The following is a 12,604-nucleotide window of genomic DNA, read 5'->3' on the forward strand; positions in this document are numbered from 1 at the left end:
TTAAGTTCCCAAGTCTAATTCTGTCCTCTGTTAGCCATGAGGGTGCTTCCTGTGATGTGTCACAAGGCTAAACACTGCAGTTTTGGTTACTGAAGCCCTCGTGAAGACTGATAAGAATAAATTCAATACATTTGCCATCTCCCCATCTTTAACTAGATGTCCTTTCTTATTCTTAATGGGGCCAATATGGTCTGCCCTCCCCCTTTTTTTACGGTTTTACATACTTAAAGAATTTCTTGGGATTTTTTTTAAGTCTCATGTGACAGTGGCACACGTGTCAAGTAGTTTTTTTTTTTTTTTTTTTTTTTTTAAGGGGGTGAATGTACAGTGTCAGTGTGTTTTTTTTTTTTTTTTTCCCCAATTCATTTTTTTATTTATTGCAATTCCTTTTTTTTTTTTTTTTTTTTTAATCAGCCCTGTTTGGGGTCTTTGGTGAGATATCAGGGGTCTTAACATACTTCTGACATCTCCCCTCTGAGAAATTTCCCAGTCCCTTTCTCTACAGCCTCAGCTGCGCTGAAAATGAAAGGAGAGAAGCCAGCGGCTTTTCTTCATTCATAAACATCGTAATCACAGGAGGTTACAATGTTTCAGTTATGTGAATGTACAGAGTGAGTGATCACTGACTCTGTACATTCAGAAAAGGTAGGAGCCGGCTCCTACCACCGCTCTCCATCCTGACAGATCGAGGGGGGCACGACGACAGCAGCAAGGAGGGCAGGGGGGGCACGACGACGGCGGCAGCAGCAGCAAGGAGGGGAGGGGGGCACGACGGCAGCAGCAAGGAGGGGAGGGGGGGGGCATCACGGCAGCAAAAAGGAGGGGAGGGGGGCACGTCGGCAGCAAGGAGGGGGGGGCACGACGACGGCAGCAGCAGCAAGGAGGGGAGAAGGGGCACGACGGCGGCGGCAGCAGCAGGGAGGGGGGCACGACGGCAGCAGCAGCAGGGAGGGGGGGGGCACGACGGCAGCAGCAGCAGGGAGGGGGGGGCACGACGGCAGCAGCAGCAGGGAGGGGGGGCACGACGGCGGTGGCAGCAGGGAGGGGGGCACGACGGCGGCGGCAGCGGCGGCGGCAGCAGCAGGGGGGGGGGGGCACGACGACGGCGGCAGCAGCAGGGAGAGGGGGGGCACAACGGCGGCAGCAGCAAGGGGGGGAGTTACGACACGGCGGCAGCATGGAAAAAGATGAAAGCCACAGCTTCAATTAGAAAGAAGGACTCTGTCTGGTCGGGGCCTCATAAAGGACATCCTGCTTCAAAATCCAATATTGCCAGATGGACCAACAACTACTTTCAACCGCTTATACTCCAAAGTGAGATTTTTTATTTATTTGTGATGTACTCCAAGGAAAGGAATTTTACAGGTAAACCAAAAATCCTAATTGTGCATCATAGGGCACTTCATATTATTGATTGCTTTGGATGTCACAAAGAACTGAACATGGAGGGTTGGCCACAGGGACAGACTGTCAACTCGTGGGACCCCCGGGCAACAGGAGATTATGGGGCCCCCTGTATCCCTGCCCACACTCACGCCACACACATCATGGGGGCATGAAACAGGGCATGGGGGTACACATCAGGGCATGGGGGCAAAGAGCAGTTCATGGGGTAAACAGCAGGGCATGAGGGCACAGAGCAGGGCATGGGGCAGACATCAGGGCATGGGGGCACGGAGCAGGGCATTGGGTAGACATCAGAGCATGGGGAAGACATCAGGGCATGGGGGCACAGAGCAGGGCATGGGGAAGACAGCAGGGCATGGGGGGCACACAGAGCATGGGGCAGAAAGCTGGACATGGGGCACAGAGCAGGGTGTGGGGCAGACATGGCATGGGGGCACAGAGAAGGGCATAGGGCAGACATCAGGGCATAAGGGCACAGGGCAGACATCAGGGCAAGGGGGCACAGAGCATGGCATGGGGTAGACAGAGCATGGGGCAGTAATCAGGGCATAGAGCAGGGCATGGGACAGACATCAGAGCATGGGGGCACACAGCAGGGCATAGGGTAGATAGCAGGGCAAGGGAGCACAGAGTATGGCATGGGGTAGACAGCAGGGCTTGGGGGCACACATCAGAGCATGGGGAAAAAGAGTAGAGCATTGGGCAAAGAGCAGGGCATGGGAGCAGACATCAGGGCATGGGGCAGACATTAGGACATGGAGCAGTGCATGGGGAAGACATCAGGGCATGGGGCAGTCAGCAGGGCATGAAGGCTCAGGACACATCACAGGGCCAAAGGGAATTGGGCACACAGTGGGACACATAGTAGGGCATGGGGCACACAGTAGGGCACATCGTGGGGGCACAGCGCAAGGCATAGGGGCACACATCAGAGTATGAGGCAAAAAGCAAGGCACGGAGCAGGGCATTAGGTAGACATCAGAGGATGGGGCAGACATCAGGGCATGGGGGCACAGAGCAGGCCATGGGGCAGACAGCAGGGCATGGGGCACACATCAGAGCATGGGGACAAAGAGCAAGGCATGGGGCAGACAACAGGGCATGGGCAGACAGGGCATGTGGCAGAGAGCAAGGTATGGGCAGATATCAGGGCATGGGGCAGAGAGTAGGGTATGGGCAGAGATCAGGGCATGGGGCAGAGATCAGGGCATAGGGAAGATATCAGGGCATGGGGCAGATAGCAGGGGATGGGGCAGATAGAGAGCAGGGTATGGGGCAGAGAGAGAGCAGGGTATGGGGCAGAAAGAGAGCAGGGTATGGGCAGACTCTAGGGCATGGGGCAGTGTTCAAGATGCTGGGCACACACTGTATAGGGACACAGCAGGACAGCATACAAGCTTTCCTTCCTAGATGCAGAGTAGCGCGGGAAGCAGCTGTAAACATTCCTCTCGTGATACGCTCCTCCCTGCCGGCCCCTCCTCTTTTCTCGTCTGTCCAAGGTGATGACAAATAGAAGCACCTGGGGTGGATGGAAGGGAAGGAGGGGCGCGCATCACGAGAGGTCTGTTTACACTGCAGTCTCTTAGCAGGAAGCAGTGATTCGGGACCCGATCTCCCTGTTAGCTAGCTGTGATTGACAGGTAGATCATAGGGCAGGGTTATTGAATTACAATTCGCCGAGGTCCGGTCAGTAAAATTTTCTTCTAGCAGAGGTCCGAATATGTCGGTTTCCTGTCACACATTTTCGCATGCACCAAACTACATGTTGTTGCAGCACAATGCGGCTTGGTGCGGCGCAATTTTTTTTTATAAAAGGGTCAAGAACTTTTCTCTCGGTTTCTCGGTGAGTAGTGAAGCCCATTAAAATGGGCTGATCTGCCCTAGACGAGTGCACCACATGCACAAATCTTTATAAAAGAGACAAAACACTATGGTGGAGAGAATGCGGCTGCTCACCCCAATAAGAATGATGAAAGAATTGTCCCAAATGGGGTTATTGCGCAGCTCAAAAACGGAGAAGTGATACCATGTAATAAAAAATTATATTTATTCATATGTTAAAAATCTAACAAAAGTAGACAAAATTGGATAGCAAAATTGGATAGAGCATGAGTTGCGACAGGTACACAAACAGCGTTTACATAAATGTATAAAAAACGGTACACAAATAATGTTTATACAGTCAAAAATGTGCATTGTAGTATAAACAGTCTAACGAACGTTTCGACCTTTAGAGGTCTTCTTCAGAGAATTTGTGTAGCTGAAAAGGAACACATAATGATTAGGCATCTCATGGTTATGACTTGGGTAATGAGAGGTACATTTTTAAGGTTTTACAAAAAGCCCTTAGACTAGGAGAGCAGTGTGTAAAAAAATTGTAATAAGAGCAAACACGTTTGTGTACATTTTTGCAAACGATAATATTGCATGAATTTATAATCCCTTTACCTTAGTGTTGTGTCTCAGTGATGTGCTGCGGTCCAATCGGCAGCATCAGGTGGTCCACTAAAGATAGCTCCCATCCCAGGCAGCGCAGCAGCTGTCCACGTCGTATGGAGCCCCTCGCTCAACACCACAAGAGGTCACCCCCAAAATAGTGGGGCCAAAGATGGAATGACCCTACTGAAACCCAGGAGGGGTGGGGGATGTCAGTGGAAGGGGAGGTTTAATAATGAAGCCTGTAAACAGAATAGTAAGGTTGATATTCTGAATATTTATATACATATATAGTGGGCGTATTTCATTAAGAGGTTATTGAGGCTCTGGGGTAAAAGGTGGAGGTGAGCGAAATTAACCGATATTGGCTAAGGGTAGTAAAAGAGGGGTGCTCAAGGGTACTAGAGTAGAGATTTGGAATAATAATCTCTAGAATAGGAAAAACAGGAGTCTCCCGAAAACAAGAAAAAAAAGAAAGGAAGAGGGAGAGAGAGGGAAAGAAGAAAAAGAGCAAAAAGAAGAGGAAAAAAGGGAGAAGAAAAGAAAACAAAAAGTGAAAAGGGAAAGAAAAAGAAAAAGAAAGAACATGAGGAGAGTTATGAAAAATAAAAAAGTGAAGGGAAAAGAAGGAGTGGAATGGAAATGAAAAGAAAAGGAAGATCAATAATAAAGAAATATGAAAATAAATAAAAAATAAATGATATGAAAATATATAGTAAGGAGAAAAAGTGAAAAAAACGGAGAGAAGTGTGATGAAGTGTGAGGGTGTGATGTGATGAGGGAAGTGAGAAAAGGTGAAATGAATGGGGATGATGAGAATTGATTGAAGTGACGTGTGGGAAAATATGAAAGAGTGATGGGAAGGAATACAAGGACAGTGAAGGTGATGTAGACAAAAGAGGAAGGGAAGTGAGGGACCTGGGGCGGGAAAGGAGAGGAGAGAGGAAAAGGAGGGAAAAAGATGTGTGCTGAGGGTAAGAGAGGTGAATAGTGAGGGAAGTGACAGAAGGTGAAAAAGGCGCAGGGAGAGGGGACGGGGGGGCAAGAGGAGTGACGCAAAACGACGGAAGCACAAAGGTGTGGAAAGTGAAAATAGATGTGAGTGAGGGCATAAGTGAGGGGGGGGGGGAAGAGAGGTCGGAAGGACAGAGAGGGGAGAAGGAAAAGTTAGGGGTATAAGTGCAGAAAAAGATGTAGGAAGTAAGGCAGGGAGAGGAAGAGACGGAGAGGGGCGAAGAAAGAATGCAAAAGTGCAAAAAAAAAAAAAAAAAGAGGTGAAAATGAAAGCAAGGGGAGGGAGAGAAATGGGGACAAGTGAGAACACATGAGGAACAATGGGGTGAAAAGTGAAGGGTATGATAAGTGAGGGCAGCTGGGCATCAAAAAACAGTGAGTGACAATAGACTGAATGGTGAAAAACACATCAGGAATAATATAGACGGATAGGGTAAGGAGAACTGTACCTTTAAATTGTAGAGACTTAGTCTAAGATTGTCTACTTTTGTTCGATTTTTAACATATGAATAAATATAATTTTTTTACTACATGGTATCACTTCTCCGTTTCTGAGCTGCGCAATAACCCCATTTGGGACAATTCTTTCATCATGCACAAATCTTAACCCATCCTTAGATCCGCATCCTTAGTCCCCAGTGCACATCACAGTCCCCTCCCTTTCACATCAAGATCCCCTCTTGATGAGTGTCCTCAGCTCCCCCTTTACATCACCCCCCCTCCACTCCTTCCACAGTAGTGTCCTCACACTTCCTTAACATCAACCCCCATTAACAGTACTGTCCTCTGCCCCTATTTACATCACAACCCCACATGACAGTCCTCAGTCCCCCCACATGACAGTCCTCAGTCCCCCCACATGACAGTCCTCAGTTCCCCCCACAAGACAGTCCCCCCACATGACAGTCCTCAGTCCCCCCACGTGACAGTCCTCAGTCCCCCCACGTGACAGTCCTCAGTCCCCCCACATGACAGTCCTCAGTCTCCCCACATGACAGTCCTCAGTTCCCCCCACATGACAGTCCCCCCACATGACAGTCCTCAGTCCCCCCACGTGACAGTCCTCAGTCCTCTCACATGACAGTCCCCCCACATGACAATCCTCAGTCCCCCCACATGACAGTCTTCAGTCCCCCCCACATGACAGTCCTCAGTCCCCCCCACATGACAGTCCTCAGTCCCCCCCACATGACAGTCCTCAGTCCCCTCACATGACAGTCCTCAGTCCCCCCACATGACAGTCCTCAGTCCCCCCACATGACAGTCCTCAGTTCCTCCACATTACAGTCCCCCAACATTCTAATGCTCAGCTCCCCCCACATGACAGTCCTTAGCCCCCCCCCACCACATCACTGCAATCCTGAGGCTCGGCATCCTCCCCCACATTCAGTTATTGGCTCCTAACTTCACCCCCGCACTGTCCTACCTTACACAGACAGATCGGAGGGAGGGAGGCACAGCGTGTCTGGATAGGTGCAGGAGAGGAGTTGCAGGGAGGCAGGCGGGACAGTTCTAGATGGAGGTCCGAGGTAACAAAGAGGTGATTGGCTGCTAGGAAGAAGGACAGTCCTAGCAGCCAATCACCTGTTTGATAACCATGGTCCGCTCCGTCCTCCACCCAGAAGTGTCCCACCTCCTGCTGTCGGCTCTGTGAGGATTACAGAGCAACGGCAGGAGAAGGAAAAGGCTCCTACATAGCGGTACCACGGTGGTCCGAATGGCAGAGTGCCGTGGGCCGCATTTGGCCCGCGGTCCGCCATTTAGTGATGCCCATCATAGGGAAAGCTGTCTTAGGGCCCTCTACTGGTCACAGGCCCTCGGTCCGTGCCCGAATCGCCCGATGGTCAGTCCGCCCCTGGTGCCAATCCTGGAATATCTAACCAGGCCTGCCACATTGTATGGAATTTACGGGGGGCATTTCTGTGCTGATATGTCAGTTTCTCCCTTATCAACAGTTTGTTCACCTGGTCAATCCACTGTTGCCTCGTGGGAACCCTGGGGGTGATCCAGAGCTGAGCTATCAATAGTCTTGCCACATAAAGTAACCGGATTATTGCTGTGTAAGTGGACGGGGTTAATAGCTCCTCATCCAGGGCTCCCAACAGGCACACTACAGGAGTTCTCGGTATGACAAAGGCAAACACCTGAGAAATCAAGTCAAGTATCCCGGTCCAGTAACGGAAGAGTTTGGGACACTTCCAGAACATATGCATGAGGTCTCCGTGATCCCTCATGCATTTTGGACAGAGAGGGGTATCTCTGTCCCCAGCTGTGAAGTCTGGTTGGAGTTCTGTAAGCCCTGTTCAGCAGGTAGAGGTGTGACAGTCTCTGAGAGGCTGATACCAACAGCATGGGGGTGGAGGCTAGACAAAGATTCCATGTCTCCCCATCCATTGACCCCACATCCTCCTCCCATTTACTTCTACATGTCAACTTGGCCGGGTCCTGAAGTGCGTTAAGGATAATATGTAGCCTCTAGAAATCATGCATTTTTTGTCACTTTCCATCAGAATCCCCTGTATTATGGCATGATCAGTTAGCCTAAGGGGTGTCAGTCTGATTGATTGATTTAATGGATTTGTAATGCGCCAAATACTGACCCGTCAGGGAAGCGTCTAAGCGCAGAAGACATACCTGTAAATAGATAAATCAAGTCAGGGAAGGAAAATAGAAGGAAAAGAAAAAAAGGAGAGCACAAAAAAGCAAACTACCAAGGAACAACAGGGAAAATTAACGTGACTCAGCCTGCTTTTCCCTCAAAAAAACAAGTTTTTATCCTTTTACGAAAGGCCATAATGGAGGGGAGAGACCGGATAGAAACAGGGAGACTATTCCATAGGGCCGTTGCTCTCACAGAAAAGCGTCTACCCCTGAAGGTAAGCAGGCGAGCAGATGGACAAGTGACGAGACCAGCTGTAAGTCCTCGTGCAGGGGTGTCTGGATTGTATCTGCAGTGCATGATACAGTTGCAGATACTTAAAAAAGTTAGTGCGTGGTATACCAAATTTTGATTGGATTTCCAAAAAGGATTTGAGGACATGACCATTGTACAATTGTGACATGTATTTGAGCCCTGCAGCTTCCCAATTTCTGAGTCCACTGAGCTTAAAGGATCACTAAAGGAAATTTTTTTTTTTTTTGCTGAAATGACTGTTTACAGGGTATAGAGACATAATAGTTAACTGATTCCTTTGAAAAATGATTCAAAATAGATAAAAATCAATCATATAATGTGCCACTCAGATGCAAAAATGAAACTGAAAGTAGTTTAGTCTTTGCATGTTATTTTATGCCTCTGTGCTGGACAGTGCCATAGAGAGTCATGGCTAGGAAAACGAAACTAAACTCTCCCATGACCTTTTTCATACGGAGCCAGACAACCAGGAAGTGTCCAGAGCAGTTTTACAGCAACATCAGAGCAAAAACGAGCAATGAGGACATGAAACCAGGACTGCAGTAAGGTAAAGGAAGCTATTTAGCAAAAAAAAAAAAAAATTCCTTTAGTGACCCTTTAAGCAATTCTCTATAATGCATATTTCACCAGATAGGAGGAAGTGTCAGGAAACACCTAACACCCAGTAATCGTTTGATGTTGTTCCACTGTATTTTCAGTAGAATTATGGATGGGAGTCCTCTATGTAAGTGTGTATAGCCAGCCTCCAATCGTGACAATGCCGTGGCATCGTCCATTGGAGTGGCCAGGAGGCTGCGTATAGGGTCCGAGGCGTCCACCAACCGCCCAGCTGTTGTAGCTGGGAGGCAAGGAAATAAGCTCTGGCAAGGGGGACTGCCAATCCCCCCTCATCCTTGTTATATTGTAAAGTAGAGAGCCTAATCCTAGCTGTTTTTTTGCGCCAAATCAATTCCCTAAATTGGGAGTCTATTCTATCGAACCAGCGACGGGGAACCCAAACCGGTGAATTATGACAAATATATAATAATTGTGGCGCCCATACCATATTTATGAGGTTCACTCTCCCCACCACTGATAAAGGCAACTTACACCAGTCACTGCATTTGTCCCGAAATTTAGCCAGTAGGGGGACAAGATTAAGAGGTATATATTGGGAGACATCCGGGGACACCTGTACATCCAGATAACGAAAAGAGGAGACTATCTGTACCATCGATGCACAGTCAGGTAGAGGGGCTGTCAGAGGGTCCAAGGCCATCAGTACTGACTTATTCCAGTTAATGGAGAAGCCGGACAGTGCACCAAAGGCTTTAATGAGATTCATAACTGTAACCAAAGAGCCCTGTGTGTCACCTAGGTAGAGCAGGGTATCATCAGCATATAATGATATTACATCCGTTCCCGTGACACGCTATAAACCCCACGATCTCACTATCCCCCCTTATTCATGCTGCGAGTGGCTCCAGGGCAAACAGCAGGGGTGAAAGTGGGCACCCCTGTCTGGTGCCTCTGAACAGCTGGAATGGCTCCGATAACTCCCCATTAACCCCAATTCTAGCTGAGGGTTGGGTATACAGTAATTTGACCCAGCTAATAAATTTGGCACCCAGACCCATACGCTCCAAGACCTTCCACAGGTAAGGCCACTCGATGCTGTTGAAGGCCTTAGCTGCGTCCAGTGAAAAAAATTGCCTGGTTCTCAGGGTTATCAATCGGGAGCTGTATATTCAAAAAATTTACCTAATGTTGTGGGCTGTGGATCTAGTGGGTATGAATCCAGACTGGTCTTTGTGGACCAGTTTTTGGATTACTTGTGACAGTCTCGTCACCAGCACCCTTGCCAAAAGTTTGACATCGGTCGTAAGCAAGGAGATGGGTCTATAAGAGTCTGGTGACGTAGCCTCCTTACCGGGTTTCAAAAGAACTATTATAATCGCCTCATTCATAGAATCAGGGAGTGTGCCTTCCTTAAGTGCCTCATTATAGACCTTCACCAGCATGGGTAGTAGAGTGTCTGCATATCTTTTGTATACTCCGGACGGAAGGCCATCAGCTCCCGGAGACTATTTTGGGTTTGTTCTAATGCTGTAGCTAATTCATCCTCCGTTAGTGGGGTATCAAGTATGGCCGCATCCGAGGCAGACAACTGAGGCAGCTCACACTTCCCTAGAAATCCTGTTATGTCCTCTTCTGCAGGGTGTACCTTGGAGGTATATAAGTCAGCATAAAAAGACCTAAAAATGTGTGTTATGTCAGAAGTTTGTGTCTGAAAAAACCCCTTGAGTATTGCACAAGGCCGAGACCATTGATGTGGATCTCTGTGCCCGTGCAAGCAAGGCCAACATGTGCCCAGTAGACTCTCCCTCTTCAAAATGGGTCTGTTGTAGGAAAAATCTTTTGTTTTCTGCCAGCTGTAGTGCTAGTTGACTAGACATGGCCTGCGCCCCTAACCAAGCTCCTTTCGTGTCCTCAGTAGGATTAGCTATATAGGTAGCCTCGGAGTCCCTGAGTGTTTTGCAGACTTCCCCCTCCCAAGCCTTCGTATTCGTTTTTATGCTATTGATCGTGGTAATAAATTGACCTCGCAAAAAAGTCTTGTCAGTATCCCAGAGTCTAGATTGACCTGCAGGAACAACTTTAAGCGCTCTCTGATCGGGTCAGGGTTCGGTAATAGGGAGAGCCAGAACGGATTAAGTTTTCACTGTCTGGTTTTAGCAATAGTAGGCAACGAGATAGTAACCCACAGGGAAGAGTGATCCGATACATGTCTGTCCCCATACCAGAGTCAACAATCAACGGAAGTAATGTATCGTTACCCAGGCCTAAATCAATCCAAGATAAACTCCCGTGAGCTGCAGAGCAACACGAGTATTGCCTAAGATGGGGATGACCCAGTCGCCACACATCAGTCAGTCCGAGCTCCTCAAGCAAGCCGACGAAGGAGGTAAACCCTTCATTACGAGCAGATATATTGGTGGGGACTGGCACTCTGTCCCAGTTATGGTTTACTGTATGTAGTTATTAAAATCGCCCACAGCTAGCAGTGGGACATTTGGAAATGATGCCATAAAGCTCGCCAAGTGCCTGAGGATCTTGGCTGAGTAGGGGGGCGGTATATACACTCCAGCCACAATACACACCATATTAGATATAGTACCTAGTAAATAGACATATCCCCCCCCCGCGTCGATGACCGTTGAGAACAATGGAACTGGGTATCTTGACAGATCAGAACACTTACCCCTCTAGCATAGGCAGAGTACGTAGAGTGGAATTGATGGCCATACAACCGGGGGCTAAAGCTAGGAGTTCCATCCGGTGGGAAGTGGGTCTCCTGTAAACACACTACCCCCGCCCCCGTAGATTTGAGGTGTCGCAGGACTGCTAATCTTTTCACAGGACTGCTCAACCCCCTGACATTCCAGGACAAAATTTTAACATTTGTAGCCATTTGGGTACATCAAATGTAAAAGTAGGGCCGCACCCGGACCCACTGTAGAAAAAAAGCGTTATTTGAGATACAATTGACATTAATAAGGCATGTGGATCAGTTCTGGTGTCAATGAAACCTGAGATACCTCTGAACAGTCCATTGACATCTGTATAGGTAGGGGGCCTTGCCGGACGATCAGAGGGGCCCGAGCGGGAGCCAAAATCACAACATAGTCTGAGAATTAAAGAGAAAAAGAAAAACAACCAAAAAAAAAAAGTAAAACATCAGTATTGTCTGTTTCAGAGCCAACTGGGCTCCCAGCCACTGGGGCTGAGGTGTAAAATTCCCTCAGACAAACCGCCCAGGCGGAAAGCATCGGAAACTCTCCCAGATGTAAATTCTGGCTGGTAGGCAGTGTTTCATATGTACAGTCAGCATGGAAAGATCCATGAGGTAAGAAGTCACCGCGTTCTCCTCATCCGCCTAGCCAAATGGGTAATAACTCCGTCTGTTAGGAAAAGTGACACATCTTCATTCTTGTGCTGGACGTTGCTGTCTGGCAGCTTTAAGTGCTCTATCCTCTCGATCCAACCATTGTGCAGCCGAAGCGGGACGATCAACGAAGTGGGCCTCTCCCAGGGCAGTCACTCGGAGACGAGCTGGGTAAAGCATTGCGTATTGTAAATTAAGCTCCCTGAGCCTTTTCTTAACATCATTGAATGTAGCGCGTCTCTTTTGCAATTCAGCGGAGAAATCAGGAAACGGTGATATTTTGGAGTTGTCAATCACCATTTTTCCAGACATGGCCCTGGCCTTAGAGAGAATCGCATCCCTGTCTTTATAATTGAGGAGCTTAAACAGAAAGGCCCTGGGATGGTTACCTGGTGGTAGAGGGCGGGAGGGCACTCTGTGAGCCCTTTCAACAGCGAAAAGTGGTGAAAAGGCATCTTTGCTAAAAAATGGAAATAAGCCATTGCTCTATAAAGTCTACAGGGTTTTTACCCTTGGCCCGCTTACCCAGGGCGCGAACATTATTGCGCCTCATGCGATTTTCCATTTCGTCAAGTCATGCAGCATGTTGTTCAGTGAGGTGACAATTATAATTCAGGTCTCTCTGCATAGGAACCATGTCATCTTCCACTGTACTCACTCTGCCTTCTAGGGCAGAGGTCCTCTCTCTCAGTTTTGTGCATGTCATGGCGCACATATGATAATTCAGCCTTCACCTCTTTAATCTCATCCAACAGGGCTGTTATGGACAGATTGCAAAATGTCACAGCAGTGAATATGTCCCTCAAAGTGGGTTCTGTACTAACCTCACTGGGGGAGCCATGCTGAGGCCTAGTGGCAGTGTCTTTAGGGGTACTCACTGTGTTCCATTCAGGAGATAATCCGTCAGC

Source organism: Rana temporaria, chromosome 1, assembly GCF_905171775.1.
Source record: "Rana temporaria chromosome 1, aRanTem1.1, whole genome shotgun sequence".
NCBI lineage: Eukaryota > Metazoa > Chordata > Amphibia > Anura > Ranidae > Rana > Rana temporaria.